The following is a 22,249-nucleotide window of genomic DNA, read 5'->3' on the forward strand; positions in this document are numbered from 1 at the left end:
CTGGTGTGGTAATCCAAACCCAAATTCAGTTTCTCCAATGAATTTTGGGTAAGTGCTGCAATTTTTCCTAGGAGGAATATTTGATTTTTCTTTTTTCATATGTGACATATTTAATTTGAAAATAACAGTATGTTTAACAAATTGCCTTTGAAAACAACTTTAGGGGACAGAACAACCTGGAAGAAAGTATTAAATATTTTATTTCACTTGTTCTTCTAAGTTAAGGTTTGACCTTTCAGTTAAACAAAATTTTGATTTAAAAAAATTCATTAAGGTAATCTGAAAGGTCTTTAAATGAAAATGGAGGGGGGTTCTGGCAGATTGAATGAAATGCTCATTTCAACAAAATCATTCTTTTTCACCAGTTTGGTTAACGAGCTATTTTTGGGGGACCTTATGCTACATGATTTATGTTATTTGGTCTTAGAACCTGAACTGCAGAACAAAAAAAGTAAAACAGTTACTTCTGTAAGTCAGGAAGCATTTATTTATGTCTCATGCTTAAGTAGGAAAGAAGCAGGATAAGAACTTATTCTGTTTTTCTCTACAATGTATTTATTAATATCCACAAATACAAACTGTCTTCAAATCCCTGCACAGTCTCCCATGAGTGACACCATGTAAAAGAGACTCTGCAGGCATGGTAGCAGCTGTGGGCAATCAAATTATACAAAAGCCTTGCTAGTGTTGTTCTTATTGTTCTATCATCTGTTAAGGAAAGGGCATGATATATATAATATTTGCACCTTGAGGAGAAAAAAATACCTGAAAATTTTGGAGGACATGTGCATTCATAAGAATCTTCAGAAAGCTCTGATTTCTCCATGCAGGAGGCATTGTTGTGGCAAGGTTTAGCAGAGCATATATCAAACTTCTGGCAGAACGTTCCTGAATACTGTGAGAAGCAATGGCAATTATATGTTTTCTCCCAAACGTGGCTTAGACATTTTCCATGTCCAGAGCATAGTGGTGCACCCGGAGACTGTTGGCAAAGCTGCTGCTTCACGGTAACGTTCAGCCGGAGGCCCATGTTGCACAAGAGTGGACCTCTCTTGTGAAGTTCTGCAAAGTAGTGAGTTCCAGCACCAAGCCAGTTAGGGTCCACTTGGTGCAGTCCTTTTATCTGGCAAACAAAAATCAACTGCTCTTGAAGAAAACCAGCCCTAGGGCAGTTAATAAATTCTTCCTTGGAGACATTTACCAAATTCATTCCATAGGTCTGAAAGGATGGCTCGGAGGAAATGAAGAGAGTATCACCTAATTGAAGCTGTAAAGGGCATATCTGAGGGATACTGAGGTTATGTTCTTCCGAAATTTCACCAAGAATACTTTTATTCATATTCCAGCATTCAGTGTAAAAGTCTGAACAGACATTTTCCCTTGGTGTCCATTTTATTACAGTAGGCTTTGGTTCTGTTCTCCATTCAGTAATCATTTGCCTCTCACATATTCCCTGCCCATTGACAATGCAAAGTTGAAGAAAGCAAACTACCATGTAAAATGCTGATTTCGTAGTCATCATTTCACCTAACCAATGGAAGTTTCCTTTCACATATGCTTCATTACTGAGGATAACTTCAGAACATTTGTTCCTTAAGGTTCACATGTATTTTCCATGGCAGCCTAGGAATTCAAACAGAGGAAAATATTTCTGTTTTCATACCAAATACAGCTGGATATTAAAACCACATTACAAAACAGAAAACGTACAACAAATCAAGGGCAACATCAAATTAGTAATGGGAAATTAAAATAAGTAAAATTAACTAATCAGAACTACAGCATTAAACAATAGGAAAATTAAACAATAAGCAAATGTCTGATTTCTTAGAAAAAATGTCTCTTTTCATATAGTAGTATTCTTTTAGGTAGCTATTCTTTAAGTTAGCTTTGTGTTTGCAAACACCTTTACATGTTTTCCTATTTTTATTCCTGCTAAAAATTTGATATTTTTCTAGTGCATTTCATTGTACTTGTATGCACAAGAGAAAGAGATTAAAGGCATACTTTTCATGTTCCCTGCCTCTAACGACAAAATTAATCATAATAAAGTTAAGATAGGGCATCTGAGGCAAAACGAGGAACTGAACAAGAACATCTAAGTCCTAGTCATAAGATTTAATCATAAATGTTTTTCTGATAATCATTTAACAGTTTATTATAAAAGTAGATATTCCAAAGATGTAGGCTTGAGAATTTTTAAAGAAAACATGCAATCACTACTCAATTTGTTTCTGTTCTTAAACTTTTAACAAAACCCTTAATTAAATCCTTACATTTCAAAAAATATATTTGAAAAGCAAATATCCTTAATCATATGCTTGAGACTTTTATATATTACGGTCAAAGACGACAGATTAGAGAGTCCTCCAGAACTATTTAATTTATAGACTAGCCTTTTCTGTCCCTTGACTATATCTAGTAATTTTTATTGCATTGAGATGAGTGATTACAGAACAAAAACCAAAATAAGATTACAAAACTTTTGCTTGGAGTCATAATGAAAATGATGAAAACTTAATATTATGTTAAATACCTTAGAAATTTCAATAGCTTTGCATTAATAATAGCTTAATTTGTTTTAAATACAAAGCTTTTTTTCTCTTTTTAGTCTTTTTTCCCTTCAGTATCCCTATCTGGTACTCTCAGATATTTATATTCCCCTTTAAGGTAGTGGCTGCTAAAATAATATTTACAAACAAGAAAGTTATTCTAAAGAAAATTTATCTTACAAGGGAAGCCATTCAGTGTAAATAAACAGTAGCATTTATAGTTTGAAATTTCTTCCCATTGCTTTCATTTTTGCACGGCACATGTAAAAATAATGTAGATGCATATTTTTCTACACCTATACACATGTAGTTTTATTGGGTTTTCATGGCCTGGTTGAGGTAGGTGGAGGGTTTGAGGGGTGGCTTTCTCAATGAGCAGCAGAGTCAATGCCAGCCAGCTCCAAGATGGATGTGATGCTGGGCCAATCAGAAATGGTGGTAAGACCTATGAGATAAAAGACTTAAGAAGACAAAGTTATTGCACTGTTGCAACTGCAACCAGCAAAGAGCAGAGTGAGAACATGTGACAGGAACAGCTCTGCAGACCCCAAGGTCAGTGCAGAGGGCGGGGCAGGAGGTGCTCCAGGTGCCAGAGCTGAGATTCCCCTGCAGCCCCTGGGGCAGCCCATGGTGAGGCAACTGTGCCCTGCAGCCAGGGAAGGCCATGGGGATGCAGAGATCCACCTGCAGCCCTTGGAAGAGACCCACACCAGAGTAGATGGATGCCTGAGAAGAGGCTGTGAGCTTATAGGACATCCAGGACATCCATGTTGGAGCAGGATCCTGGCAGCGATCTGGAGACCGGTGGAGGGAGGAGCCCATGCTGGAGCAGGTTTCCTGGTAGAACTTGAGACCCTGTGAGGAATTCATGCTGCAGCAGCCTTTTCCTGAAGGACTGCATCCCATGGAAAAGTATCCCTCACTGCAGCAGTTTGTAGAGAACTGTTGCCTGTTGAATGGGCTCACAATAGAGAAGTTTGTGGGGAACTGTCCTCCTTGGGAAGCTCCCCATGCTGGAGCAGGGGAAGGACTCCTCTTCTGGAGCAGCAGCAGAATCAACCCATGGTGAACTGACCATAAACCTCATTCCCTGTCCCTTGTGCCACTGGGGTAGGAGGTAGCACTGGGGAAGACGGAGGGGTGGGGGGAAGGTGCTTTTAAGGTCTTATTTTACTTCTCATTATTCTGCTTTGATTTTTTTAGTAATAAATTCAATTAATATCTTTAATTTAAATCTGTTTTGCCTATGACTGTGTCTGGTAAGTGACTGCTCTCTACCCTTAACTCAAGTAATGAACCCTTCATTATATTTTCTCTCCTCTGTCCAGTGTGGAGAGAGGTGATGGAACAGTTTTGGTGAGTGCCTGTCATCTATCCAGAGTCAACACACTGCACTAGTTTATCACAAAAGTGCAGGTAGATTATGATGCAACAGTACATGATTTCCTGATTTGTCCTCATTTTCCCCAAATTTCTTCAAGTATATTTTGGTCCATACTATGGACTAAGCTGAAAGATGAAAGGACTTTCAAAGGACAAAGAAAAGATACTGTTTGTGGAAAACTTTAGTTGAAGAATTTTAAAAAAACTTAATGATCTGATGGTAATTATAGGATAATATTAAAGGATCATATTCAGTCTCTCTTATTTCTGTCTAAATTGGGATGAAAACATGTAAAATGTAGCTATATCCTATTAGTAATATGCTGAACATGTGAATCTGTCCCAATGACCTTTGTACAGCAGAGTGGCCAGCACTGTTTAAGATACCAGAAAAGGGTGGACTATGACTATCTAATAGTAATAAAAGGAGACTTGGAGTTAAGAATATTAAACTAAGAAGGGGTGCAAACTATATTTTGACCCTTCTCCCAGAACAGTTTTCATTTTAATTGCTAGATCCAAATTTTGCCTTCAAAGAGTTTCAGTACTCTAGCCACATAGCTCCAAAGTTAGGCAAGTATGTTAATACTAATTTCCCCTCTCTGCCTCTGTATTTTCACCCCTGGGAATTAACTCCCCATAGAAAGAAAGAAAGGATATGGATCTGTGAGAAAACTACTATTCTTCCTGCTGAATAATCATAGTCTTTCTATTTTGAGACCATTGCATTATCCTCATAATCTCATGATGTTCAAAGACACCATTAGATGATGGGGTATCAAATACGTAGTTTGGGTCATTTAGCATTTTTTTCTTTTAAGGTAGCAGTCTTGAACTATTATGCTCATTATAACTGCTATTACATCTGTCACTGTTATCAGGTATAGAAGTCTATGGTCTATATTACCACGTAGATATAGAAATCCTACATTCAGCAGCCCATCTTTTCATACCTATTTCATAATGAGATTTTGTCAGGTTATTTTTTCCTTTTATACACTTCAAAAAGAAAGCAATTGCATATCTAATGCAGAATAGTTCTTGCCCTCTTACATTTTGTCCTTCATTCATATAATTATGCATCATTCTGGTGTCATATACAAATTTCATTTTTACTGGTAATGCAAATGTGCTTCATAACAATATTTATATGGGATAAATCTAAACTACTTAAAAATAAGTAGTTGGTAGAATTTTTACAGTTTTTATTCTTCACAAAATCATTATTAGTCTTCATGCAGCTAAAAAAATATTATGGCAGTTTTATAACTAGTAAACAAAATAAAAATAAACAAAATTAAGTAAACAAAAATGTATTCTAAAAGCAATGACAAAACCTGAGGGAAAATAGAAAAGAAATACCAGGAGCTTGTTTATTTAGCAGTAAAATCATAAAGGGAAAAAATATAGAGTGAAGAGTATAAAAAGTAAAAACAGTAAAAAGCTCTGTATGAAATACAGTTATAATATTAATATATATTACTTAGAAAATTAGCAAAAAATTAAATAACTGTGAAATGCTGATGCCATCTCATGAGATAAAATGATGTAATGAGTTGAAATTTGAAAGGGATTATGACAACTGTTATATTTTGCATCTGGTTTAGGCAAGGATAAAATTTTCCTATGTATAAGCCCAGCTGGCTCCATGTAATTGATGAAGACTAAGGAAATTTCAAGATTGGGATTTGTATGGACACAGAGATACTTGAAGAAAATCTAACTCTTAAACATACATACATAAGGCTGGGTGAAAATCAGCACAGTGCTCTATTTTACACTAGAGGAGAATAAAACAGGTAGATTTATGCAAAACTTCAACAAAAATTAATCCCAAATGATCTACATTCCTGTCCAGCATTTTAAGGATTATGTAGTCTTCCTATTAATAACATGCTAATAACAAACAATACAGTGCATTCATTATAAGTGAGATTGTAGAAACACCCACAGATGATATTTGACTTTAACAACTTCTTAGGAAAAGAAAATCTGACAGAGAAGAGAATAAACCAGGAAATGTTTAGTAACATCATGCCACCAGGTTTTGGCTAGGAATTAACCTCCTCTTTCCACCTTCTCACACATCACATGACCCCTTTATTAAATTCCTTCCTGTGCTTGAGCAGCTTTGGTAGGATGGACTGCAACTCTGGGTCAAGGTGATGTGAAGTAACTGAGAGGGTGCTGTTGAGGGGATGGGGGGTGCTTTGTGGGTGCCCCCTACCTTCCTCAGGAGCTGCATTGAAGCTCAAGTTCTAATTCCTGCTATTCATCTGGGTAGGTACTTGCCCTTATATCTTGATTACTTGGGCCTTGACCCTTCTTAAACTTTTTATTTTCTTGAGCACCTGTCTCCTTGCTGTTTATGTGTCTGGGTACCATTGGACTGTTGTCTGCCTCTACACTCCACACCAGCCCCAGACACTCTTTCCCATATGGGTGCTATGGGATGGTGCCTCTTGTCACTGATGTCACAGTCACTCTCCCCTTTCAGCACTCCACCCTTGCATGGCAGCTCGTGTTTGCTGATCCCCAGGACTGTGATATTATGTTCTCTTTATTTCTGATGTGTATTTAAAAACATTACATTTAAGCATGATGTAATAGATATAAATAATAAAGGAAAATAATTATTGAAATTAATATTATTATTGAAATAAATTACAGGGCCTGCAAAATTTTATTTCCACTCTCTGTGTTTGCAATATGCTTCAATGTTATCAATGACATATCAAGAGGTCCTTTGTACCTTTTTATTTTTCATCACAAAATTAATAATTCTTAAGAAATTCTGCATTATTTATGCCAATCCTAATTATTTGCAAATGATTCCTTGTTTACTAGACACAATTTAAAACACAGAGCATTTGCTGAAGCAATATTGAACATGCTAGACAGTGAATTTACCTACACCTCAAAAAGACTTTGGCTCTGTATAGGCACTGCTTGGCAACATCTAAAACATCACTGTATTAGCAACACTGTTTTCATCACAATTCAAAAGCACAGCCCCATACTGTCTCCTCTGAAAAAAACAAACTCCAATCCAGTCAAAACCAGCTCACCAGCCAGCCTAAAATTCTGTTTTAGCAGTTCTGATAATGAGAAAAAATGATCATGGAAACACATAAGCAATCTTTGTGCCCACACTCAAGTATCTGGAGTCTGTCCAAATTCCTCCAGGATACATGGAGGAGGTTTTGGTGTAGTATGTAATGACACTGTTGAGGCAGGATGGGAATGAAAAGAATGGCTCAGAAGGCTGCTGAGAGTAAAACTCCAATTTTATTCAAAATTCACCGCTCTTTATACAGAGCTTCGTCAGACCAGCTCCATTGGTCCTGAAGTGAAAACAACGCACACCATTGGTGCAGAGTGCTTGATGCACAGTGATAGAACTTAACTATAAACAATGTGAACAGTAAGAGAGATAAAGATTTATTTACATTCTTCTCCAACTCTTTCACAGGCTTCTGTCTGGTTAGAAACTCTCAGTTTCTCTCTTTGACTGAATCTGAGTCCCACAATGTAACACAACTTTTTCTGCTGCCCTGAGCTTAGTATTTGTGATACTTGTTTCTACAGTCCTAAGACATTAAATTGACCTTGGCTAAAGTCTCTGAGGATGTCTGTACACCTATGTCATAATGTCTCTGCTCCAACCTGTTTCCAGCCCCTATCAACTACCAGTGGTTTCCATAAGTATGCCTGAAAAGGGTCAAGAGGTCCTCTAGTTTGATGACAGTTTTGCACAGATGGGTTTCCCCACCTAGAGACATCCGGAAACATCTATGAGGAGCAGAAGGTAGTTGGTGGCCTTATTCCATAAGAGCCCTACCACTCAAACCTAGTCCTCCATGCCTGCTATATTCCACACAGCTCTCATTTCCTTCACTCACAGTTTTGCACGCTCAACAAAACAGCATAAGGACTAAAAATCTGCCAAAAAGGCAGTTGAAAAAGTTATAGAGAAAAACAGATCCTAGAAAAAGTGTTTCAAGTGGCATGGCTTCCCCTAAATAAATCCATAAATACACACTCTTTTAACCTGTTTTCTTTATTATAGTTTTCTTTCTAAGACCATGATGAAGTCTCTATGTGTCCATGACTGTGACCTGCAGAGGTCAAAGAGTAAGTAAAGAAAATTATCTGTAATGGGAGATAGCAGCTACAATGTACATTAGACAAATAGCACACCACAGTTTAAATGAAGATTAAATTTCTATGTAGAATCTATTACTGTTTCATGCAGCAGTAGGTTGAAAAACACAAAAGGCAAAGCAACATTTGATGTGACTCTAGCTAAGCATGTCTCTTTAGCAGTGGTCATCATGTACTTGAATTCAAAATGCCTGCAGAAAGAATTAAAGTGAAGAAGGTCAACAATTGTCCTCAGTTTCTAAAAGAGAAATAAATAATGAGTTAATTTTTTAAATAATGTTTAAAACTGGGCAATGCTGTTAAGTGCTCATAGGAAAAACAGAAACTATATGAGGATACTGTATTAAAAATAAATTTTAAATTTTGTACCATTGGTCAGGGCTTGAAAATATATAAAAAGGAGCTGGTATATCTAAATTTAAGAGCGTGGGAAGGAAAGCAGGAAGCAGACCTTACAATCTGAAATTTCCTGTAAATAAACTAAATAAAAGCATCACAGAACCTTACCAGTTGAATGTGAAAAGAGATTGATATGCAAATACTAGAGGAGAAAAATATTCAAAGAGCAAATAGCATCAAAATCAACAATAAATCTCTAAAAAGACAATAGTAATGGAAATTCCAATAAAGACCCTCCATAACCAACAGACATTCTAATGAACTTATTGTTCAGTTATGATACAGTGTCATACTAGATCATATTCACACTCAGTGAAAATTGTGGTTGTAATACAAACTAGAGAAGAAAAAACAATATCCCATACTACTGAAAATTACATTTTCTCTAGTCCCACTAATCACTCTGCTGAATTTCACAGCTTTTTTGTATTCTCTCATGATGCTTATGGGATAAAAAAAACAAAGTTAGAAATACTAACAATGGAAATTTTTAAGGAAAATACTGTGTTCTTGTGGTGAAATTCCTTTGTAATCATTCTTAATCTACATACTAATTTATATAGGTCATATTTAGTTTATTGCACTACAGCTGAATTAAAAGAGAGAAGGTAGAAATGGTTTTAAATATGTTTTGTCCTTTAATGCTGCTGTACTTGACAACACAAGGTCCATAACCATGGACAAGAAACCTTGAGCCCTTATTAATTATAGCTCAATCACAGAACAAGGTCCTGGAACTGACCATCAAGGATGATGATAAAGAGCATTGGCATTCATTGAAACATGTATGGGATGTTTATTTCAGTTAAATTCCTTCAAACAGTTTGTCTGACTAGTTGTATAAAGAATGAAATGAAGACAGATGGACTTAGAATAGGATACACATTTCTCATGTCCATCATCACTCTACTTTTCATTTGTTTTTTGAATGTATTTAGTCATGCCAATAAAGCATGCACACATTTTTTTAAGGTAAAAAAATTATTTTCAAGGACAATGAATGAAAATTATGATAGGCAAAGTAAAACTGCAAAAGGATTCTAAATGCAATAGAAATGTTTACTCTATTTTCTTGTTGTCTAAAAAAGCAATATGTATATTTAAACTGGATTATCACTTTGTTTCCATTTCTTTGAGGTTTTTGAGTTCCTGCAGCAGGTATTTCAGAGGTGCATTTGCAGTAAACTTTGTTACAATCAAAACTATGTTTCTAACTTAAGATTACTACCACATAACATGCTTTCGTTCATTTAAGGCAGCAATCTCAAAACAAGTGAATCTTTAAATGGAAGAAACCTGAAAGACTTGAAGAATGTACCTGGTACACCCCAGTGAGTATCGATGGCTGATCCATATGTGTAAGGCTAGTCAGCAGGAAAACCTCTAAATGAAAAATAGCATGAATATAATTTAGCAGTATCAGGTAGCTTCACAGCTTCACTGCTTCACTTTTAAAATCCTGTCTTATCTCTCTGTACTGCTTGAAAACAAAGGCAAATCTGTGAGCTCTATGTGAAATAAAATAGAACTAGTTTCCTAACATATTCATGTAGTTAAATTATATTGTATTCAAAAAAATTGATCCTTAATTAGAGCAAAGGAATTAAGACCTTTTCTCTGAAAAATAGTACAAATCTTGAAAGGAAAATTAATTTTTATCAACTCTAGATAATATAGGTTAAGTGAATTCCATTCAATACTCTGTTAAAGAAAGTATTAACTTGACTTTTTCATGCTTAAGGAGCCGTATTTTTCAAAGATGTCTTGACTATTACAGTCCATTGTGTCCAACTTTAGTTGAGGCTAGATAGAAAAGAAGAATAAGATAACTGAGGACTCCTAGATGGCATAGAATCAAAGAATGCTTTTGATTGGAAGGCATCTTAAGGATCATCTAGTTCCAACCTCCCTGCACCTTGCACTTGACCAGGTGGTTCAAAGCCCCATCCAACCTGGACTTGAAGCCTGCCAGGGTTGGGGCACCCACAATTATTGACAATCCATTCCAGTACCTGATCACCCTCAAAGTACAGACTTCCTTTCTAATGTCTAATCTATACCTTCATCTCTTTAAACCCATTTCTCTTTGTCATATCACTACAGTTCCTGATGAAGAGCCTTTCTCCATCTTCCTTATAGGCCTCCTTCAGATACTGGAAGCATATTTTGAGGTCTCTATGCAACCCTCTCTTCTTCAGCCTGAATATCCCCAACCTTATAAGCCTACTATCACAGGGGAGCTACTCTAGTCTCTTTACCATGTCCTCTGTAGAAGCTCTGAAGACAAGGAGCTAGTATGCATGTCTTGAAACCAACAGCCAAATAACTATGGAAGCAAATGGGATTGTTGGCAAGAACATGCTGCGAGAAAGGACTGGATGTGCCTGGATAAGGGGCACATACAGAGGCAGGCCAGCACTTTTCTGGGACAGAAAAATCTTTGTATTGGCTCCTGGAGAAGAGCACAGCACAAGCTGTGGGTTGAGAAGTAGGCATAGAGGGTTGACCAAAGACCCAGTAGAGATCTCAAGGCCACCAAAAACCCTCCAAACCCAGCATGATAACGAATTTAAATAGAAAGAGAGAAACTCAGCCCCAGGGCAGGGAAGACTTAGGTGTAAAATGGCATCTCTATGAAGCCCAGATGATGTATCTACATATGGCCTTGTCTGATAAAATGGCCATGTCTATAGTAATAATCAAGCATCATTTTATCAGTTCTGAAAGTGGGGAAAAAACCCATCTTCTATACTATTAAACTGTTAGATTGATGCTTGGAACAGTTGTGATCATTTCCAAGCTATAATTTAAAGTCAGTTCTCTAGGAAAATTTTTCAGGCCAAGAATCATTCCCAATAGGCAGTCAGAGGGCAAACACATTTCCTAGAGGCTAAGAAAAAAACACACATTGGATAGGTCAGCCAATCCCATTAAATCTCAAGACTAGACAACAGCCTCAGGAAATACTCAGTTTTTTTAGAAAACTGTCTTCGGTCTTTAATGCAGAATATGATTATACTGCAGGACACGCTTATAATCTTTCAGGGAGTTTGGAAGCAAGAGACAAAAACCAATATTTATGTCTATCTGAAAATTTAATGCCCAGACTATGAAACCCAGAATACAGGTTTAGAATACATGCGTGCTATTTTACTAGTATTTTGAGATCTATGTAATAGCAAAATAATTAGACGCCTGAATAATAACAATAAATTAATATGTATGACTCACAATAGGGAAACCCAAGGGTTTGAATGATAATTGGCAGTTCAGTAGTCATGCATTTTACTCAATCCTAGGCATTGCTAATTCAAATTCAACAAAAATATTTTTCTAAATATTCTATAGCTGCCAAACATGCACTATCAGCAAATGTTATCACAGAAAAATATTTAGTGATGAATCTCATTCTTAACACCATGTGTAAACATAATTGTAGAATCATAAAATCATTTAGGGTTGAAAAGATCTTAAAGTTCATCAAAACCAGCCATAAACCTAACAGTATAAAGTCCAACACTGTGTTGGACATATACACTGTAAATAATACTCACTGTAAATATATACTCACTATAAATAACAATGTTTAAAATCTATGTTCCTAATAGGCATCTTGAAATATACTAATATTTTTGACAGAAGCTTCTCTTTACTGATAGAATTAATAAAGCTATTCCAGAATTTAATATATTTTAAATTAAATATACAGCAATATATCTCGGCAACAAGAGAAATTGCATAACTGCTTTATTGTTGATAGGATTTTTCAAGTTAGTACTTTGCAATAATTAAATCACCATTGCTCCTCCATCTACTTTCTAACTTGCACATACTTGGAAGTCTTATTACTACTCATAGAGAATTTAGTTAAGGCTTTTTATTGAAATTCTTATCTGCATTCTTAAAAGAACTAAAAAAAAAAAAAAGAGGTAATTAATGCTGCTTATTAGAGTTATATATAATTTTATGTTTTAGTTACTTCCACCATCATTCTTGTAGAAATTCACAAAATAAAGAATATGGGACAACTATATTTCAGGGACAATGAAAAATCAGAAAGCTCAAAATTTTCACCAATTGTATTTTGAAAAACCTAAGTAAATAGGCAGATGAGTCAATCATTCTAGGTCTTTGGAAATCACTGTTAACAATGAATATCTGGCAAGCCCTGAGTTCTAGCCATCTGAGTTAAGCTGCAGCTTAACTTTAAAAAAAAAAAATTGACTTTTTTTTTCACATATGAGACAGAAAAACAAACTAAAACCTAAAGCCAACACTTACACTAGTCAAGATGAGATAAGTAGAATTTTAATCTAAATTTTGTTGAAGGCATCATGTGGCTTGTGTAAGAGAATTTCAGCCTCGATGTCAAAATGAAAGAGCTAACAAGTATAATACAGAAATGAGCCTGGGGAGTAACCAAGACTCTACAATAATCTTCAAATGAGGATTTTAGAAAAGAAAAAGAGCAAACTTGTATCAACATTATTCTCCAGATTCTCTTCACAAATAATGAACACAATGTGTTGTATTTTGCTGCCATAAAATGTCTTTGTGTTCCTGAAAGAGTATTCAAACTCACTGCTTGGGAGGAAGCAGGTACCGCCACCTGTTTCGGTTACAGAAAAACAGCACGGGGAGTGTTATAAAACTGATGAGGTTATGCTTGTATTTAATTACCTGGAAAGATATGGTTTGGACCTCATACTGTGATGATTTTATTCACCTGGACTTGCATTAGTAGTCAAAGCTGAAATACTTCTTAGCTCAGAGGTAACAGGATACTGATGCATCAAAATTAATTTTCATTGGTATCTGAACTTTGAAAGAGGTTTTCTTAAAGTAACACTGCTCCAACAGTAGATTTTGGATCACTAAAATACATTAATTTTACTCAGAATGTCACAATACTCTCATAAAATTAATTTCTCACACAATTATGAGAGATTCCTTGCTTCTGTCCTGATTATTCATGAAAAAGGTGGAGAGCTTTTAACTCTGAGGGAAGCATGCAGACTGCAATTTTCAGAGCAAAGCAGAAAGTGGTTCAATACTTCCTGCTGGAAGAACGTAATTTTCCCTGTAGGCTTTGGCAAAACTCAGTAGACCTGAGATATCTAATCAAATCAAATCAAACCAAACCAAAATACAAACCAAAAAAACAACAAAACGAAACAAAACCCAAACAAACAAACAAAACCCCCAAAACATTTAGAACACCTGACAAAGATGGAAAAATCTTATATTACAAAACTAAAAGCTGATAGATGGCTGCTGACCCCAATGCCCTTGCAGCTTTGCAATAGGTACACTGCCTTTTCAGGTTTGGTTTTTTTTTAAATTTTTTTCAGGAGTGAAATTGTTTGAATTTCTAGGATTGCTAGAACAGAATTCTTAGAAGTTTAGAGTTGACCAGAAAAGAAAAGTATTTTTAAGCAGCATCACTAATACCCATGTGTAAGTGAATGGTATATTCTTTTCTTGGTCCAGCAATTTTCAGAGGTCTTTTGGATTGAAAAATTACACTATTGTCTCTAGAGAAGTTAAAAAATCAGTCTGTATTTCCTGTAGTCACTGAAACCTCCACTCTTTTCTTTCCAAGATCTTCCTGGATCTGTTCATGCTCAACAGTCCTTGCTACTGAGGTTCTTGTTTACCACCTGCATTGTAAGAACATCTTCAAAGTTCAGAAATGGAATTTCTGAGCAGCAAAGCAGCAAAACACCAAAGTAGCATATTTTTATCTTTCCACAGAGATATCTGTATGCATCCATTAAGGCAAGAAATGCATATAACTCTATTCTCTGCTGCCCAGCCACACTTAATTTTACATATTTTGAAAAAAAACATAAACACCAAAACACAGGGAAAAAATAACATTTGCATCATCTTTCAGAAGCTGGGGGAGATGGAAGTAGAAACTTATAGAATCAATTGGTCAAGATGAGAACTTTGTAATTCTGAAAAGCAAACTAGATGATATATTGTCCACCTCTTGATAAGAGTGATTAAAAGAAAACATTTAATCTAAACTGTATAATTTAAGAACTAGGAGAAAGGTTTCTGGGTGTTCAAATTTTATTATACTTATTTTGGCATTAAAAATGTTATACAACATTTGTAATGAAAACACTGAAACTTTTTTTCCTAAAGTGTAGTTTTTTTAGCCTGAGTTAGTAATAGCATCAGTCGTTGTGCTGCCTTTAGTATAAAGAGTTTATAAGAAGACTTAAAATCAATATTTAACATACAGCAAATTTGGAATATTGTATTAACAATTATAATATCTATAATATCTAAAATTAATTAAATTTACAGTAAATAAAATGTTACCCAAAGTTTTCCAGAATATTTCATCAACATTCTAGAAGCCATGACATTTATGTAATTCAAGTTAATTGCTTTTCCAAAATTATGTCATGAAATAGGTGTATTATATATTGATTAATCAGGGAATTCTCCTCACACAATTGGGATTTACAATCTCATTATGTTTTGTTCTCTCTCCTGTGTCTTGTAAGTTTTCTGGTATTTTATCAGCTTGTTTTGTGCATAAGCATTCTTATTCAAAAGGCAAGATCTGTTTAAAACATTTTGTCTGTTGAATTCCATAACACATTGCAATTCATGAGCTATACTTGGAGATTTAAATATCCGTTTGAGGCATTTGCAATTACCCTTAGTTTATGTATGATTTAATTAATGATCTTGCATTTTTCAATAGCATTACTCTACTTTTCCATCTGTGAAATTCAATTGTCCCAAATTGTTTTAGGACAATAGTCCTTTATCAGAATTAAACATCACTGTCTCTTAAAAACTGCATATCTGAGCAATATTTCTTGTTTGGTCTCTCAAAAAAGTACTGAGTTTGCTAGTTATTTTATATAAAATAAAGCCAAACTACTGCATTATACGAATAATTCTAGCATATATATTTCTCAAATCTAGAAAATGTGACATTTCAGTACACCTAGTCTAGGAGTTGCCTATTATTTTATTATTCCTTCTTTGCATAATCTGCTGTCATGTGTAAGTGCAGACATAAAAATTCTGAAGTAAACCTGGATTTTTAATTAATACATAATTCCTGAGATTATTCAGGCAAATTAATTTGGTGGAATGATACCTGAATTTTTATTGGCTCCTAGGTCATCTGGAAAAATGAAGTGTTAGAATAGATAAGTTATTTCATTGCAAATTAAGATTTGTAACACTTGGACTTAGCTCCTATGGAAAAGACCAGCTATAAAAATGACACCTAATATAGGGAATCAAAAATCAATGTTGAAGTGTTGCAGTCAAGGAAGTGATACTTATGTCAACCTACAGCTGTTAGTTGTTGTTAATGGAATATCCAGCTCTAATGATAAAACTGTCATTTGAATTTAGAGTTCTATATTTGGCTTTCACAGAATCTCAGAATCGTTTAGAAGAGCCTCTGGAAATCACCGTGTCCAAAATTCCTGCTCAAGCAGGACAGTCAGGTTTTCAATATGTACACACATGGGGGAATTTCACAGCCTCCCTGGGCAAGTCTCCCAAGTATTTGACCAAACTCACAGTAAGAAAAGTGTTTTCTTTTGTTTTTCTAACTTAGTATGTGTCTTCTCTATGTCATTGCATCTATTAATCTCTACTTATTATTTATGAGGCATATTATTGCTATGGGTGATGATATAACAAGATTCTAGTCCATTGACTTGCACAAAGGTAGAAAAATATCTATTGCCATGTATTTTAAACTCAGACTGTAACTTAATTTTAAACTCAGTCTGTAACTTAAAAAGTGTTACAGAAAATATTTATAGCTGAGTCAGAAAGTTATTGACTTTTCTAGAAAGTTATTAAAAGCATATCTACCTGCAGATCTTCAGTGCCATTCCCCTTCGCTCTCTCCCAATATTACTATTTCATATTTTTTTCATGTGGAACATTTTATTCTTGAAACATTTCTGTATTCTTACCATATAGTGGTTGAAAGACTCCTAATTTCCTTACTATGTCTTACTAATTTCTCCCATTTACAACTGTTTTTTGAGTCGTACATTTGCTATTACTCTATTCTTAGGCCTTGCCTTGTGGATGCACCTTCCAGCTTCCTTTGTGGAAACACTTTGCCATTACAAAGGGACACACTTAAAACTCTTGACGGTTTGAACTCCTAAACCCATGAAATGAAGACCTGACAGAATTAAGACTGAAACTCTGACCTGATGCTGGCCTCTTAGTATAAATCCCATCAGACAATTAATCCTCTTAAATTCCTTTTTCCATGATCATACTTGTAGTTGAAATAGAAAATTGTTTTAATCCTTTAAGCAGTAGAAGTACATTAAATTCAATTATTTCAATTTTGTAGTGAAATTATGTAGATATACTAAGAGATAAGGGAAGCAAGAGAAATCACCTGATCATTTACAGAGCCACTTCAATTTTTTTTTCATAGATTGACTGCAGTATAGAATATTTAGAGCAGTACTGATACTCTCTAGAATGAAATGGAAATAATGTAGACTTAGGAAAAAAAGTCCAAAAATTTTGGTAAGTCATAGTTAGCAACATACATTCACCTGATTTATTAGCAGGATTCATTAAAAAAATATTAACTTTTTTTGACATTTGGAGGAGCACTTTCTTCAATAAATTTTGTTAACTTGTTAGTTTTTTTTGCATAAAAGATGAAAATGTTTAAAAAATGTAAAAAAAAAAAAAGATGTTAAAATATACCATTCCATAGTATTTTCCTTTTTCAAATAGTTGTTTCATTTTTGGGTTTTTTGCATTTCTTTACCCCTTTGTCTTCTTGTTGTTTTACAAGTGGAGAAAAAAGAAAAGTATATTAAAAAAATAAAATCTTTTTGTTTTTTAGATATTTTATTTTCATCTGTTAATAAAATGACAATAATATCCCAAAATTTATATTTTTTATTAATTACAAATCATTACATATATGTCTGTACAATGCATGCATTTGTTTTCTACTAGCTCATTCCCAAAACTGTGTTTGGGTTCTAACCATCATCTCACCACCATACAATCAGTTGAAGTTGATTTAATTGAGAAGTGATGTATTTCTACATTTTTATTTGCAACACTTACTGCATTTATCAATATTTTGTATTATATTTTTAACTGTATCTTTCATTGTATGACAAAATTTCCTATTATATTTTTGCTTTTTGAATATTTGAGTAGAGAAACAATTACCATGACTTCTAATTTCATTTTTTGCCAGAGTTTACTGTATTTGCCTTGGGACAATGCACTGTCTCTGCACACTAGAAAACAGGTAACTGTTTCAGAAGTAAATGAGCTATCCTTACTTTAAAAGGCATGTATTTAATATTCAAATGACAAGCAAAACAAACCAGCCAACCAAACAGAAGAAAACACACTAAAAACCCCCAAACTAAAAAAAAAAAAAAAACAAAAAAAAACCAAAAAAAAACCCACACACCAGCCAAACAAACAAAAAACCCCCAAACAACCAAACTAACAAACCAGTCCCCTGTAATCATTCAATTTAGTAGCATAGTAAGGAAACTAATTTCCTAAATCTCCTAAAACATAACGTCTTGCTGACTTCTGTATTGATTATTACATATTTCCTTGTCTTCTTGTCTTTTTTATCCTTCCTCCATGTCAAAAATAAACAGGCTTGTGAGAAGTCTTTTGTGGTTCTATAACAAATTTTTGCAATGGGTATTTTTTACAAGTCATACTATTCTTATATTCAGTTTTTTGTTATTTTCTATTTATAGTATCATTCTAATATGAGACATAGAGGTTGGTATCTATGAAGCACACTAAGCCAGGCAGCTTCTCTAAAATGCAGCTTTGTAGTAGACTTATATGTAGGTATATGTTACATTTGGAAATACTCTTAAAATGATGCTCATTATCTTAGACTGAACATTTAATGCACTCAAATAATCCTGTAACCTTTTCATTTGGGCATACTGAGCAGATGTAATACTGCATTGTCATAACAGAAAGACATTTTAACTTGATTAATAACAGTAATAAGAGTGTAGAAATATTTGTGGCAGTTCATATTTTGATGACACAAACATATACAACCTTATTTTTTTCCTGGTATTGAAATTCCATGGATTTTTCTTAAAGATTAAGTTTCTAAAGTAATGTAGATAGCATATTCTTCAGTGATAGTAGGGGGAAAAAAGCAAGAAATTTCTATTTTTCTAAATAAATAATTTTAGAATCATAGTTGGCAATCAACAGACCATTAAAAATGTCATAGGAAAAAGAAAAAGATCATTACACAAAAGTGTGCTACTAGCTAACTGTCAGGATAAAGTACTTCAAAATAGTCATATTTCTTCATAAGGTAGTTCAATTAAACATCTAATAATTTGGACTTATCTATTTGACAATAATTGTTGTTACGGGATAGGCCAGTATATTATATTATATCTCACCATACATCTTTCTTGAGTGAAATAGTCAAACAAAAATTTACCACCTATTTTAATTATTTGTGCCATGGAGCAGACATTGCAGAAGAGAAATCACAATAGCTACTTAGAGGCATTTGTTACCATATAGAACTCCTATCCTTCCTGTACTTAAAGGGAAATTCCAAGAATTAGGAACTTGGGGTAGGGCTAGTAAATTTCTTCAGGAATGTATAAGTGTTAGTTTTTCCTACATTTGCTACAGAGGGCAGCAAACAAAGCCTATGTGAATAAAACTCTCTCAAAGTAAACATGGAGATCTGCAACATAGGAGATCTTTGTCTGGAGAGGAAAAAGCTGTAAACTTAGATGTAAAATACATATAAAATTAATAGGAAGAAGAAAATGTCCTTTAAGAAAAATCTTGCTCAGGTAAATGCATTTTGTAGTGTGCAGTATTTAGGACTTTTATTGGTCAGATCTTCCCATTTACAAATCTAGTAACACCAGTGTTGGTCTGTCATCAGCTCAGCATTTAACTGGAAAAAGAAAGATAGAGAGAGAGAAAAAAATTTATGTTCTGTTTCAAAACTGTCTATTCCAGCCTTTAACTGAGCAAACTTCTGGTGTAACAAGCATAGTCTTTACAGAACTCACTTTCTCATGAATGTCTGAAGGAGTGCTAATGATGCCTCACACATACAGGAGATCACTGTAAAAGATGAGTTTACAGAGGTAAGTTATAGGCTTTGGGAAAAAGAGATTTGATCATTCAAGCACTTCAGGTGATGATCATGAGAGTAGTTAATGAACTTGAAAAAAGGTGCTAGCTCTCCTGAGACAAGCTCCTAGTGGCTGGGAGGTAATGATACTTATTTGCAGAAGCAATTGTGATAAGACATAGCAAAAGGAGATTCAATTATACTAATTATAAGATGGGTTCATATATGTTGCTGTATGATAAACACAAAAATATATTACAAAATTTTAAAAAGAAAAAGAAAGAGGTTTTTTAATTTATTTTCTTAAAAATATGTGTCTACTTAAAATATCAAGGTCATGTGTTCAATCCCCAGGAGCCATTCATTTAAGCGTTGGACTCATTGATCCTTATGGCTCCTTTCAAGTCAGATCATTCATGTTACTCTGTAATCTTTTCTCATCCAAGCAAAAAATCATTGCAGGAGTTTAATTATTTCTGTTAATGGAATGCAGGTTTCAATGTACCATGATTTCAGCATAAGTCTGAATTCTTAAGTAATCCCAACTCAATGATAAGACTCTTGTGGCTGTTCAAAAATTTCACAGATTTTAATAACTGTTCATTTATAGTTGTATTTATGGACCTAAACTGAATAAAGATGATTTTAAACAAACATTTTATTATCTTTCAGTCACAAGATTTCTGATTCCCATAACCGTGGAACTCATGAAAGTCCAGTGTTAAAAAGAGGGTGTGCTTGAAAGTTTGCTTAACAAAGTAACAAGAAGATAAGGATTTTTGCCAGACAAAAGAGATTATCTGCCAAAAGAGAGTTCTTTAAATACAAAGAAGCTCAAACTTGAGAGACACAGAACCTTTTTTTGTTTGTTTTTTAGTTGATTTCCTGTGTTTCTGGACAAATTTACCTTTCTTTTTCCTACTATGTTAAACTGGAGTGCCTGGTTATCAATGAATGTCATTCAGTTAAGTTATATCTTGTCCAGAGACTAGTTCTAAATTTCTCATTTTTACAGGGTATCTGGTCACTGAATATAACCATAGACTCTATAGCAAAAACATTTCTTATAGCTGTGCTCTCAGTGTGCAAGACATTTTTGCACTTGTAAGATGGTCCCTACCATGAAGGCACTTATATTCTAATGACAGAGAAGGATAAATTATGGGGGAAATTACAGGCTAAAATTCTCAAATAGAATCAAAAAGAAACATGTTTGCTAGACTGCATGCCTTCAAGCTTACAGAATAAGAGAAATGTCTCCTTAGAAAGCCTGAAATATGATCAGACTAGGAGCCTTGCACAACAAGCCACAGGATCAGATGCAACACATAAGGAACTGAGCGAGTGAAAGCATGGGGAGATTCTGTGAGGAGCTGACAAACAGGCAGCCAAGGGTGACGATCAAGAAGGGAGCTCTTTACACATGGCTGAGCAAGAATAAACCTTACAATGAAGCAAACATAAATAAACTGACAGAATCTAGAAGGTTTTATACATGTTTTTCATAAATAACATTGTCATGAAAGATATCTAATTAAATAAATATTGGGGAAAACTGTAAGTAACATACTTTTGTTTTACATTTGAACTACTTGAACCAGAGTGGAATAGGAATTAGTGTTAACTTATTACTAATGGTGCTATTTGTCTGATTTGCTAATACTTGGCTATGATAATTTTATTTACATTATTAGCTTCTTCAGAAAAAAACCCACAATTTTAAAGAATGCATGCCATTGGATAATAATTTGAAGCAATCTAAACATGTATTACACGTGAGAATAAACTCGCAATCTTTGATTCTGCTTTCAATAATGAGAAGAAAATTTTGGTTATTTGCTTTTGCAAGCCTGTAATAGATTTGGTTTAGTGTTTGGATATAAGAACCAAGGCTTGAAAATATTTTTTTATCTTCATATTATATTATAAATTATTTGACCAGTAAGCCTCATATATACAGGCCTCGAACACACTGTCACTTTGGGATTCTTTTTTTTAATAAAAGTAAGAGTTCATTCTCTCATAAAAGCATTTGACAGGAATTCCTGCCCAGCTCATTTATGCCAGGATAGAATAAATTGTCTTCACAGTGGCTGGCATGGGTCTGTGTTTTGGAATTGTGCAGAACACAAGGTTGATAGAAGAGAGATATTTTTGTTACTATTGAGCAGATCTTACACAGAGCCAAAGCCTTTTTTGCTTTTCATATGGCCATGCTGCTGAGGAAGTTGGGGCTGGAAGTTGGGGAGTCTTGGAGGAGACACAGCCCAGACAGGTGACCCAAACTGACCTAAGAGATATTCCATGTCACATAACATCAAACTCAGTACATGAAGTGGGGGAAGATGGAACAAAATAATTTTGGGTGATGGTCTTCCCATGTAACTGTTAACCTGTGATGGGACCCTGCTCTCCTGGAGATGGCTGAACACCTGCCTGCCCATGTTCGCTGTTTTGTTCTGCTTGTGTGCAAGGCTTTTTTTTTTTCCCTATTAAACTGACTTTATCTCAACTCACCAGTTTTCTGGTTCTTACCCTTTTGATTTACCTTCTGATCCCATTGACTGGGGAGAGTGCCTGAGTGTGGCTTGGTTGCTGGCTGGGGTGAAAC

The 22,249-nt window shown here is 34.6% G+C and overlaps 1 long non-coding RNA gene across 1 annotated transcript in view; it reads right to left on the minus strand.

Moving 5' to 3' along the window:
• The window catches only part of LOC146767822 (uncharacterized), a 95,992-nt gene that overhangs the window by 8,395 nt on the left and 65,348 nt on the right, over nt 1-22,249 (minus strand). Inside the window, exon 2 of the long non-coding RNA XR_014953630.1 lies at nt 766-1,623. This is a non-coding gene — a long non-coding RNA (uncharacterized LOC146767822). The remainder of the gene's footprint in view (nt 1-765; nt 1,624-22,249) is intronic.

Source organism: Lonchura striata, chromosome 3 (genome assembly GCF_050655825.1).
Source record: "Lonchura striata isolate lonStrDom1 chromosome 3, ASM5065582v1, whole genome shotgun sequence".
Lineage (NCBI taxonomy): Eukaryota > Metazoa > Chordata > Aves > Passeriformes > Estrildidae > Lonchura > Lonchura striata.